Raw genomic sequence first — 11434 nt, 5'->3', positions numbered from 1 at the left:
CCCCCCCAGCCCGCACCCGCCGCCAGACAGGCTTAACGCCTGGGTTCGTAACGCAGGAGAAGGGCATGGTTATCCCTGCGGGTAGGCAGGGAAGGGAGCGGGGAGGGGGGGACCCGAAGCCCAGGTTGCCAGGGGTGCGGTAGGTGGCTGAGGACCCGCGTCCTGACCAAGTTGTTGGGGGTCAGGCGAGGGGACGGCAGAGGAACAAGCGGGTCCGGCGCTTCGGACCGGCCGGAGCCTCGGAGCGGCACCGCCCGACGGCAGATGCGGCTGGATTCGCGTCTGCAGGGAAAACCCAGAGCCACGAACTGCCCTCCTTGGAAGCAGAAATCTGCCGCTCTCTTCAACCCGTGGTTTCTCCTTTGCAAAAAAATCCTTCCGGTTCGGTAGTAAGCACCAAAAACAGAGCGGTTACGTCTCAAACCCCTTCTTTCTCCAAAAGGGTTTTTTCTTTCTTACCTTAGCCACAACAGGCAACGAAAGAGGAACATGTTGCTACCTTTGTATAGGAACCTTACTCAAAAAAATTCGGAAAATGAAGAGAAAAGACATCACAGGGAGGTTAAAAACCTCCTAGAAGAACAAATAAGCTCACTAAATTGTCAAGACAAATTTCCTAGGGTTCAGCATTAGTGAAGCTGCTTTTGTGCCATCCATAATTTTTCATAATGTCAGTTAAAGCAGATACAGCGCTAAGCTAACCTTGACTAGCTAACTGAAGTACTTGGTTTTCTTTCTCCCTCTCTTTTTTTTTTCCTTTTTAACTGCTTCTCAGCAAGTTCTCATGCTCCCCTTCTTATTATCCTGTCCTTTAATCATCATTCATCCCCAGAGGAGGGTGAAAATAGACAAGAAAATGAATCCTGTGCTCTTTGGTAATAGAGATCTCTAATGAAAGTCACTGTAAATTTTCTTTTTTCAAGATTTTTTTCTTTTTTTCTTCTGTTCTTAAAGCACAACACAGGTGAGATATACTGCATGATACTTACCTTCTGAAAATGTAGCATGCTCCTGTTTTTCAGTAGAAACCCTGGGCTGAGGGGAACATTGCCTGCATAAGAAGTCACTGAGTATATTTGATTTTATTTGTAACAATTTCCAGAGGCTCCCCCAAAATGGCTTTCTACCACAGCCATCCTGGATTATTCCAGGAGAAATCACAACTCCGGAGTACAAAAACAGCACAATTTTTGAGACATACTGGAGAGAAACGCTGAGGTACACATTGCAGAGAAGAGAGCAGTCTGCTCAATCGTCTGCTTATCAGCTCATCGAGCGAACTCTTCAGTTAATTTTTGCTAGGGAGCAGCCTTTCCTGGGGAAGAGGCTGAATTCACTGTTGGAAGACCCTAATGCTGCTCATATGGGTGAGGGTTTAAAACTTTCATTTGAATCTGACATTAAAAAAAGCCTTTTATCTTCCTGCTCACAGCAGCCTGTAAGAATCTCACAGTCCTTATTTGTCTGGCAATTCAAGTATCTGTTTCAGAAGTCAGAGCTTCTCTCCTGTCTCATCTCTAAGTTTGTGTGATCGGTTCAGGGTTGACAATGAGGTCTGGCTCAGCCAAGAACATACTAGTGGAGTAAAGCCCCTTCAACAGCTACGCAGGTTTCAAACACCAGCATTTCATGCAGGGCACCCTGTGGTACTCATTTGTCACTTCAGCTAATCTGTAAGCTTTTAAAACTTTCATGACTTAATAGTCATACCCAGGTGAGGAACAAAAGTGAAATCCATTAAACCCCTACTATTATTTAGGTAAATTTAGTGGTGGGATTAGGCAGCCGATTGACATGACTCTAGGAGCCAGTTATACAAAGTATAGGGTGAATTTTCCTTTTGCTGCTCTCTGCTAACCTGCCTCCAGCCAGTGCGAGAAGGATCAGCTCTTGTCCAGGTTGGGACTTGCCTAAAACTGCCAGCAACAGGATGACATTGCAGGCGTTTCCTGGAGATTTAGAAACAAGCACAGAGCTTGTTTAATTCTCCCTGGATACCCACATAAAACAGCTGCTTAATTTTATTTAATGCTTTTCAATCACTACTGGCTGATGCTGGAATCAAAGCAATGCCCAAAGGAAAAAGGAAAGCCCTGTGAAGCACCTGCTTCTCCCAGGAGACTCAGGTTGGAGAAAGTCCTATTTGGTCCGTATGAAGATTTAAAAATATAAATGCTGAGTAGCACCTTGATCCAAATGTTCTTCATCCAAACAGTAATTAGCTACTGGAAGATTAAGTCAGAGTTGAACAAAGTCCAGATCTTGCATTCAGAGATAAACATGCTTTAATCTACAAAATAGTGCACATACTAGAGCTGGAGAAAGGCAGCTTAATTTACAAAATAATATTACATTATGTGGATACAAATTGTAGTTGCATCACTCTTGGGATGACTTTTTGAGTCTGCATGCATGGGATTCATTAAACATGAAATCAGCTGAGGCATGTTAACAGAAATAATGTCTAAAAGAGCTGTCAGGTTTCTAAATAACTGGTTATACTAATAAGCCAAGATAACTTTAGCCTCAATGTAACCTTCTCAGAAAAATCAAGGGTTCCTGGAAATTGAACAACAGCTATGAAGTCTCTTAAAGATCAGTGAAGCACACTGGTTAAATTGACATTACAATGTTGGGCATTCCACATGGAAAACTGCAGTAGTGAGTACAAAAGCACAGAGCAAAGAGTAGCAGCAGAAAAAAATATTACTTTGCTGCTAAAAAAAAAAACATGTCCAAGAATCTCAAGCTCACTCTTGAATGATAAAGATCCACCAGCAGGGAAAAAGGATCAGTGAGAGAAATGATTTCTAGTCCCCAAACACTGACGACAAGAAGCCTAAATATTCAGTATTGAGTGTGGGTGCTTTTTTTTTTTTTTTTTTTGGCTGTAAATTATAGGCATGTCCATCTGCAGCTGGACCTTAGAGTCTGGGGGATTCTGTAGGACTGATCTAAAAAAGCACATCAGTGCCCTTGTGAATATTGACTTTTGAACTATTTTCAATGGCAACCAGTGCACAAAGCATCCCTGGGTTTCAGGTCACTGGTGAAGCATGTGCAAAATTCTGGACACTGACAAGGAGAAGGAAAATGAAAAAAGCCCAAACAGAAACACCATGTATGCAAGTCTGAATTTAAATTACTCATTCGAGGCAGCTATGGGAAGGATATGTTGGGCAGTGCTACTGGTTCCCAGGATCTGGAGTTCATGCAGTGGTTGTGGGGTGCTCATGAGGCAGGACCAGGCACTGGTGCTCCTCTGGCATCTCCCCTCCCCATTACATTGATGCTTGACTGTTGGAGCACAGCCCTGGTCCCAGCCAGGAGAGCCCATCTCCATGCTCAGGCCACAGTGGAGGAAACCTGCAGAAAGGATTTCTGCTCTGCGGGAGATCCGGCAGCAAACTCTCAAAAAGCAGCCTCGTGTCTGCAGGGCTCTGCACACGCAAGCTTTAGAAGTGGTGAAAAACCATAATCTACTTGTTTGTACAGGGAAAGGAGCAGCGTTCCTGTCCCCACTCCTGCTCAGAGCCCGTTCAGGCTCTGTTCTCCTTTCCTTCCCTCGCCAGCAATCCCTCTCTACATTTGCAGTGCAAACCCAGAGTTTCAGCTGTAACTCCCCAGATTTTACAACAAAATGGCTCATTTTGGAGAGAGTGGAAGACAGGAAAGAAAGACAAATACCAAACCTGTGGCCAGGGATCTGAGCAGAAGCCGTCATCTAAACAGTCCCCAGCCTCCTGCCATGCAGGAGCCATGGGTAATTTAAGTTCGGTGCGGTGCTGCCAATAACCATGTTATTTAATCGGCAGAGCTTATGCAGTGACTTTTTATGGGGTTTTTCCAGTTCCACCCACTCACTCCCACAGGAACAAAGAAAAGTTTTCCACAATCAACACTTGGAGTGACCCTTCGTCTCACAGCTCAACCTGCTCTGTCAAACCAAAGGCCATTACTAGATCTTAAATCACCCCAGAAACGGCTCAAGCAGGGAAGCCTAAAATTTCCCCCCGTTCCCTTTCTGGGATTTGCATCTGCCACAGATACGGGGTAGGAGAGGGATTACTGCCCTGCCAACACTTCTCTCCAGAGTGGGTAGAGAGCCAAACTGCAGAGGATGATGAGACTAAATTATAGCTGAGAGGAGAGGAGAGCTCTAAGGAAAGAAAAACGCTTCATCCGACTGCCTCGTCCCTGCGGCTCAGCAGAACAGTGCCAGGAAATCCACAGCAAACCAACAAGACCCCTTCTTTAAAACCTAATCTAAACCAACAAATACAGAATATCCAAAATCTCTGATTAATTCACCGACAATTGTAGACACTCGATGTACTGCTGAATTTTATATTCTAATCCATGTACATAAAAATCCTACACAGCTGATTGCTGAGGACCTGCTATATGAAATAGCACATAAACTAGTAAGTCAACACAAAAATACAGACTGGGCCATTGCCTCCCAATTTATGTTTTATTTGCATATGCATAATTTTTTAATACTGTATAGCTCGCATTTTTTCTTTCGCTCCACACTGGATGGACATTTTAGGCCCTCAGAAAAGTTGAAGTTGAATATATTAATCAAAAGAAAAGTCACGGAAAAAATGACAGCACTTTCAATGTTAAAGATGGGTTTGACATATTAATTAGTATCTCAGAAATGAAATAAAGCCAGTGATACAGAATGATTCATTAGAATGAAATTAATCTGAGAAATAATTAATTCTGAGTGGATGGATAAAAAGAATACAAATAGATATATTAGCAGCAAAACTCTTCACAGATGAGTGTCACAGTGATTTCTAGCAACAGTGGATGAGACTGCAGATAATACAATTTCTTTGGCAGATGGCTTGGTAGGTGGCACTCTCCCCTCCTAAACTGGTGTTACAGATTTACTCCTGAGCTGCATGCCAGCATAAAATGGATCCTTCCCCATATTCCAGCCCAGCCCCTGATTGATGGATGGAGAAGAACTGTCTAACTTCTACCAGCAGATTTTTTGTGGTTTTCTGATGCAGGATCTGTGACAATGAAGAGTGTGCTTGGTACCTACAGGAGCCCACTGCCTCTAAAGGTTAGTGGAGCAAGTGAGCAATAGTTTGCACTACAGTTGAGTATTAAGCCCACAGTATTGCACATCCAGGACGGTCAGACTCCACAGCCCTTCCATCGGCAGGCTACAAATCCTTGAATTAAAGATAATTAAACTAATACTTACCAAAAAAATAGAAGCTGATACTGCACAGAGCATCACTTCTTGCTCATAGTGAAGACCAACAGAAGCATTTCGCACCTGCGCTGCCAGGAGCCGCAGGAGCAGGCAGTTCTGCCAGGGATGCCCAGCCTGGGCTCTCTGCATGGGGGGCAGCCCCACAGTGCCCATGCAGGAGCGCAGCAAGTCCAGCTACGGTAGACAGGGTCAACCAGCTGTCCAGCAATGACCAGACCACTCCAAATGTCCCAGTCCTGAAGCTCTGCTGTCTCAGGCAGCATTTTCACCTCTGCAGCTCCCCAGACAAACCGTTGCGATGTTGCAATGTTGCAGCTGAACCAACCCAGGGTCTCACCTTCAGGTTCTGGGATTAAATCGTTCTTAGAGGCAAGATGCTGGTTGTCAAAGTCCTCACCAAATCACACAGTCTGGCCTTGATGGCAGTCAGAAATGTTCCACCAAGATCAATAAAACACTAGAACTATATTCCAAGCAAGAGTCCACACCAAGGTCTAAACTTCAGGCTGCTTCACTCCTCCTGCCATAACTTTCATTCGAACTTTTGAAAAACCCAGTGATCTGACTGGATTACCCCAAACTAATATATAATGCCAAATCCACTTTCACCCTAGCTCATCTGGATCTGTTTTCCTCTTCCAGCCTCCGTGCCTGTCCCACCACATCAGGCAGGACTCTCTCATCCCAGCAACATAGGCAATGTCTCCCTCTTTGCAGCCTGCCTCGATGCCCTTGGCTTTTCCCTGCCCTGTGTTGCAAAGAGTTGTTGCTGTGACAGTCGCTAACAGACAGTACTTTCCCAGGCTGGAAATGTTCCCTGAGTTTCATCATCCGTTTGTCAAAATCTGTCTCAAGGTCAGGGGCCTTCCAAGTCAGCAAGTTCCCCCTGCTCCCTTCCCGCAAAGCTCAGCTGCCTGGGGCTGGGTTTAGTGCATGTTAGGTAGGGCTCAGCTGCACCAATGCAGGCATTCAGTGTCTCTTCTTCAGTCCATCAAACTGGTCCTCGGCATTTAGGAGAGGTTAAAATTAGGGATGTCTTCTAGGTACACGTTACATTTCAGGAAAGGCTATGGGATCTGATCCTATCTACTTTCTGGCTTCACTTTTTTCCCCACTCTTTTCGGTGGTTGATTTTCTCCTGTGCTTTTCTCAGCATTACTTCCTAAGAGCTTCCCCCGCGTCTTTAGGAACTACAGGATGTACAGCTCAGCCAGGATTTTTCCATTGCTTTCTTGCATTTTTCTACATCTTCTTCAGAATTTCACATACCTTTCTAGGATTTTCTTAGTGATCTCTGGGAATGTGCCCTCCAGCTTTCTAGGGATTTCCACCCAGCTTTCAGGAAATTTCATACTGCTTTCTAGGAAAACTTCCCATTGCTTTTCAAGGATTTCTTTCACCTTACTAGGAATTTGCATTTGCTTTCTAGGAATTTCCAGGGCTTTCAAGAAATCCCTAATGCTCTTCTAGAAATTTCCCTAATGCTTCCTAGTAATTGTGTACTATTTATAGGACTTCCCTTCTGCTTTCCAGGAGTTCCCTTCTGCTCTTTAGACATTTCCCACAGCTTTCTAGGACTTGTGCATTTCTTTCTAGGATTCCTCCTTACTTCATAAGAAATTCCCTCCAGCTTTTGAGGAACCTGTAGCCAGCTTTCTCAGAATTCATATTTTGCTTTCTTGTAATCCCCCCACAGCTTTCTAGGAATTCAATTATGCTTTCTAAGGATTTCCCATAATTTTCCAGGAGTTCCCTGTAGCTTTCTAGGAATTTCCCGTGGTTTTCTAGACATTTTCCATACCTTTCTAGGAATTTCCTGCTGCTATGAATCTCTTACTGCTCTCTAGGCATTTCTATCAGCTTTTCAGGTATATCCATCATGCTGTGGCATGGTGTCAAGTGTTGTTCCATGCTATTTGTGCTGTTGCATGCTATCTCACGTTGTGGCATGTTGTATGCTATTCCGAGTTGTCCTGTGGTGTCTTGTTTTGTCATGAGTTCTGCTGCCACCTCATGTTTTCACCTCTTTGCTCGCGTTGCTGCATGCCTTCCCATGTTGTTGTGGCACAGTCTTGTGTGTCACCTTCTGCTTCTGAGTGCTGTCAGAGGTTATCAAGTGCCATCCCATGTTGCTGCAGGAATAAACATTTGAGAGTGTGTATTCTTAATTGCTATTTTCAAAAGCCATTGGAAAGACTCAGGAGGTGAAAGTATTAGGAGTCAGCAATACCTGGTCGCTTGAGGATGATAAAAAAATTTGTCAGGCCTGGTTGAAGCCGTTGTGAGCTCCTGTGGCTGTTCTCTGTGCCCTATGGGATAGTACTATACCTCCCCTTGCCCCCATACTACATCCATAGCTGCATATTGACATCCCAGATCAGTCTGCCTAGTCAAGTCTCTTGTTGCTGACAGCAGCTGGCACAGCTGCTTCAGGGCATGAACGATCCCACAAAAGCATTTATAAAAATAGCCACATCATGGGGGAAATGGCTTCCTAATTCCCTTGAAAGGCTGGCTTATCCCTTTAAATGTAGCTTTATGTCCCTTCTAAATGCAGATTGGCTTTTCATGTTCATTCCCTTCCAGTCTTATCTGAAATACTATGCATCTAGATAAATAGGTAAATTAGATATGCATCAATTTAGCTTGGCACAGTATAGCATGAGTAACATAAAATTGGGTTCAAATATTGTAGATGGAGCCAAAACCTTTAACTGATTTTGTAATCTCTATCAGCTTATATAAGTGTTTCATTACAATTTATATTGCCAAACAGTGTAGTGTTACTTGTCTGATTGACCAAATTTCCCTAGATAATAATTTATTCATTATTAGCTTAGACTAGGAAACAGGGTGGTGGTTTTTTATATACTGACACAGACTCCCAGAAATCCCTAGCTCATTTACAGAAACTTGAACTTTTGGGTACTCCTCAGACTGTACTGATGTCCCTTCCAGTCTGGGTTTGGATTTTCTACATAAAATTAACGCAGAGTAAGTCAGTAGACCATAGGAAATGCTGTGTATACATGGTTCACCTTGCCCAGTATTCTGCTCCTGATAGCAAAACCCAGCACAAAGCCTTCACAGGCACCTCCCATCGAGTGCTAACGAATAGTTCCCAGAAACGTTGCTGGTTTCTTCTAGCAAACCCCTGATAACAGCCAGCTTGGTGCCAAGGCCAGTTCCTAACACCATCTTCCCGAGCCAGCAGCCGAATACACCCAGTTTCTTGCACTGCACCTTCAGGGCCGTCACCGTACATCATTTCCCACCTGCTCTACAACTACTTTTTTCATGGTGCAGAAAAGTCTTGACACATCCCACGCTTGCTTTTGCTCTCATCGATGGCACTGTTTGTGAGCCAGGGTTGCAGAAAAGCCAGTCCTGCAGTGCCACTTACTGGACATGTATGTTAATAAAAGCAACGTGCAAGCAGCTCTTCATTTTTCTCCGTTGATTCCCAGTGCCAATTTGAAATGGTAAAAAACATAAAAAAGCATTAATGTCCAATGTAAATATTATGAATACAGGAAAGCTTGAGGAAAGCAAATACAGTAAAGCTCCTTTCTTAGATGAGGCAGTAATTGTAGAGGAACAGAAATCCTCCTTTTCTGGTCAGCATAAGGAATAATTTGCCTTGTAATAGTCCGGGAATTCTTCCAGGTGGAAACATACACCAGGTCACACCTCAGAACAGAAGCAGGATCAGGCCAAAATACACATCTGGATCTGGGAGCTGGCACATCCTCCTGGATTCTGCAGTTTTTAATACAGCCAAAAACATTTTAGCATAAAAATTAGCACAGACTAAGAAACGCGTGTAGCCAGAGGTAAGATATTCTTTGTGACTACCCATATTTGCCCATTTGCCTTCCAGTTCTGTGGCTCATGAGCAATTGTTGTTGGTTGGTCAGAGCCATTTCAAGACTTTTCGGGATTCATGGCAAAAAAAAACAGATTTGTTTCTCAGCAATGGGAGAAATGACTAGTCTAATGAAAAAGTTATGTAGCTGTTCAAAACCACCTGCAGAGTATAGAGGAAATGATTAACTCAAGGAATGAATGTAGGTTTCCATGTAGCGACTCAGAGAAAGAATTTAGGTATTAATATATTTACATTAAAGAATCTGCAAGCAGAGTTTCTATTGTGATGTGCAGAAAAGACCATGTGTGGTTTTAAAGCAGAAAAACAAGTTAGTATCTTTGGTATATAGGAAAATTATTAGAGACAGAAGACATCAGTCCTCAGAATGTAAAACCATATACCACAGTACCAGTTATACCCACCACCAACTAATTTATTTCAATGCATGACATCCAGCTTCTGAATGAGATGTCTTTCCTGCTCTGTCATTGCAACGTTTTTAGCAATAAGTGTTAGGGCCAGATACATCAAAGATGTATTCAGTGTTGGATCTGTCAGTGGTCATGGAGACTGGGATCTTCCTGACAAGATTAAAAAGAACTGAAGACACTAGCAGTAAAGTACATAAATTGTGAACAAATTTTGTTGTGCAAGAAAAACGCAGTACAAGTTTTTACTTTTTCATGATGGAATCTCACCTGGTATATTTGCACCTGCAACTGTCATATATATATATGTGTGTAAGACCTAAGTTGTGGAGCCATGGGGTAAACAGATAGGTGGACATCTGAGATTTGATGTTTCTGTGTCAGAATGAAAGTTGAATCTTAGCTTTTTATTGAAAATCATAAACTGAGTAGGCTAGTTAAAAGCTGAAAACAAACTCCAGCCTACACAGTTGTATTTTTATAAAAAAAAAAAAAAAAGAAAAAAATCCAATTTTTCACAGAAGTTGAGGTTTAACAGCAAAAGTTTCACCAATAAGTATATCTCCACAAACATTTAATACCTGGGGAGAGTTCTGGCTTTTTAATATAAAATTCCCATTTAGCATGCTGCAACAAAGAGTGACAGGGAGGTCAGAGCTTGCCAGCCCTGTATTCAAAATGTTAAGAGTAGGATTGCTGCAGATGCACAGCTGCAACCCCTTCAGGGGTGAGACCTATGGACAGAGCAGCATTGTTACAAAGGGAATTTTAACAGAAGACTTTAGAGGAGCTGGGCTGCGTTATAGACTGTAGTTGCAATCGGCCTTTGTGTGTTGGTATGTTTTTCTGATCCACAAAAGAGGTGAACTAGCACTGTTTGCAGGCTGTGAATGGGATGCAGTACTGCTGTAACTGAACACATTTTCCCCCATTCCCAGATCCCCAACATCAGTTATGGGGTAAGACCAGCTCATGTGCTGCTGACTTACAACACTATCAGACTTAAGCATTAACGTGCTAATTCTTGAAACGTGTGTTAGGAATCCAGTTTGTGCGTCTATCACCGTGTTCATGAGGAAGCTGAGCTGGAGAAAGAATAGAAGCAATGTAATTGTGTATCCCTACTATTTTTATTAAATCTCAAATGATTGCACATCTAATCTCAGAGAAGCTATCGGATGCTATAAATATAAAATGTGGCTTGACCATAATTACTAAAAGGAAATAAATGCTCTGAAATCCATCCTCGGCCTTCCAACGAAATCAAAGACCCACGTTTATTTGACACTCTTAAGAAAGTTCTCATCAGCTGGAACGGATTTCATAGGAATGCATTGCTTTATTATTTTTTATTCCTTTTTGGGATTAGGACCCAGGAGCGAATTATTTTTCTAAGGGTTCTGTCACCGTGGTTTCCTACGAACATTTCCCCGCCGCTGGCTGCTTTCTGCAAAAGCAGGAGCGATGAAAACGAGAAAGCCAGCAGAAACCCATCTCTGCTGTCCCAGCCGCCCCGGCCCACCGGCTGTCTTGCTCCCGAAGCTGCTCTCTCTGCGGACTGACGAGCCGGCCCCTCCGGCCCCAGCCCCAGCATCCCCGTCCTGCCACGGAGCCGGCCGGTAACGCTCCTGGTAATTCTCCCGACGGCTTTTCTTTCGTTCACGACAGAAGTAATGTCAGGGCCTGAGCTGCCTCCGCAACGCGAAGGGCGCCGAGCGGGGGCACCGCCGCTCCCGGGGGCGCGGGAGGAGCCGCCCAGCCCCGGCAGCCCGGGCTCCTGCGGGCCGCCCGATCCCCCCGGGAGTCTTCGGGACTTCAGGGGAGCGGGCGGAGGGAGAGGGGAGGTCGAGCGGGCGGACCCGGGCCGGCTCCAGCTCGACCACCACCACCACGGCTGGCCGG

Source organism: Haliaeetus leucocephalus, unplaced genomic scaffold (genome assembly GCF_000737465.1).
Source record: "Haliaeetus leucocephalus isolate CR32 unplaced genomic scaffold, Haliaeetus_leucocephalus-4.0 Scaffold656, whole genome shotgun sequence".
NCBI classification, from domain to species: Eukaryota; Metazoa; Chordata; class Aves; order Accipitriformes; family Accipitridae; genus Haliaeetus; species Haliaeetus leucocephalus.
Note: the sequence above shows the minus strand (reverse complement) of the source record.